Genomic DNA, 1675 nt, shown 5'->3' with positions numbered 1-1675 from the left:
AGGTTTTCTCGACTGCCAACCCTTATTTCTGTGTTATTTTCAACGAGCCCCTCATTTCCTATTCTGATTCGCTACATGCATAGCGAGGGCCTCTGTTCTGGCAGTCTTGTTGCCAAAGGGAGCTTAAGAGGGTTCAAAGCTGGTCGACCACTCTGGACATGTCGTAGACACTCGAGTCACGACCCGGGGGTTAAAAAGAAGGTCCCCTTCACCCCGATTAGTCCGAATGGCGCTGGCTACCACCCCCAAGCACAGGAAACAAACATACCTAACATAAATACCCCAGAAAGTGAATGGGAAAATCGCCCCGCCGGTAGCGTAGTGGTTATCGCACCAGACCGGTATTCTGGAGGTCGTGGGTTCGGATCCCACCTGGCGGGCATTTTTTCTTCACTTTCTTTCTTTCTTTCCAAATTCTTAATCTGTTTCAATGATCTACCACATCCTCCCCTTTGCTTTCCGAGGTTTTCTCGACTGCCAACCCTTATTTCTGTGTTATTTTCAACGAGCCCCTCATTTCCTATTCTGATTCGCTACATGCATAGCGAGGACCTCTGTTCTGGCAGTCTTGTTGCCAAAGGGAGCTTAAGAGGGTTCAAAGCTGGTCGACCACTCTGGACATGTCGTAGACACTCGAGTCACGACCCGGGGGTTAAAAAGAAGGTCCCCTTCACCCCGATTAGTCCGAATGGCGCTGGCTACCACCCCCAAGCACAGGAAACAAACATACCTAACATAAATACCCCAGAAAGTGAATGGGAAAATCGCCCCGCCGGTAGCGTAGTGGTTATCGCACCAGACCGGTATTCTGGAGGTCGTGGGTTCGGATCCCACCTGGCGGGCATTTTTTCTTCACTTTCTTTCTTTCTTTCCAAATTCTTAATCTGTTTCAATGATCTACCACATCCTCCCCTTTGCTTTCCGAGGTTTTCTCGACTGCCAACCCTTATTTCTGTGTTATTTTCAACGAGCCCCTCATTTCCTATTCTGATTCGCTACATGCATAGCGAGGGCCTCTGTTCTGGCAGTCTTGTTGCCAAAGGGAGCTTAAGAGGGTTCAAAGCTGGTCGACCACTCTGGACATGTCGTAGACACTCGAGTCACGACCCGGGGGTTAAAAAGAAGGTCCCCTTCACCCCGATTAGTCCGAATGGCGCTGGCTACCACCCCCAAGCACAGGAAACAAACATACCTAACATAAATACCCCAGAAAGTGAATGGGAAAATCGCCCCGCCGGTAGCGTAGTGGTTATCGCACCAGACCGGTATTCTGGAGGTCGTGGGTTCGGATCCCACCTGGCGGACATTTTTTCTTCACTTTCTTTCTTTCTTTCCAAATTCTTAATCTGTTTCAATGATCTACCACATCCTCCCCTTTGCTTTCCGAGGTTTTCTCGACTGCCAACCCTTATTTCTGTGTTATTTTCAACGAGCCCCTCATTTCCTATTCTGATTCGCTACAAGCATAGCGAGGGCCTCTGTTCTGGCAGTCTTGTTGCCAAAGGGAGCTTAAGAGGGTTCAAAGCTGGTCGACCACTCTGGACATGTCGTAGACACTCGAGTCACGACCCGGGGGTTAAAAAGAAGGTCCCCTTCACCCCGATTAGTCCGAATGGCGCTGGCTACCACCCCCAAGCACAGGAAACAAACATACCTAACATAAATACCCCAGAAA

At 49.5% G+C, this 1675-nt stretch overlaps 1 non-coding gene across 1 annotated transcript; it reads left to right on the top strand.

Moving 5' to 3' along the window:
• The first annotated feature begins 1231 nt into the window (after positions 1 to 1231).
• Trnat-ggu (transfer RNA threonine (anticodon GGU)) lies at positions 1232 to 1304 on the top strand. The gene has a single exon. It is a non-coding gene; the product is annotated as a tRNA-Thr (tRNA).
• Positions 1305 to 1675: the final 371 nt, after the last annotated feature.

Source organism: Haemaphysalis longicornis, unplaced genomic scaffold, assembly GCF_048455015.1.
Source record: "Haemaphysalis longicornis isolate Haplotype H1 unplaced genomic scaffold, Haemaphysalis longicornis Haplotype H1 scaffold_1, whole genome shotgun sequence".
NCBI classification, from domain to species: Eukaryota; Metazoa; Arthropoda; class Arachnida; order Ixodida; family Ixodidae; genus Haemaphysalis; species Haemaphysalis longicornis.
Note: the sequence above shows the minus strand (reverse complement) of the source record. Positions and strands in the feature narration are given on the sequence as shown.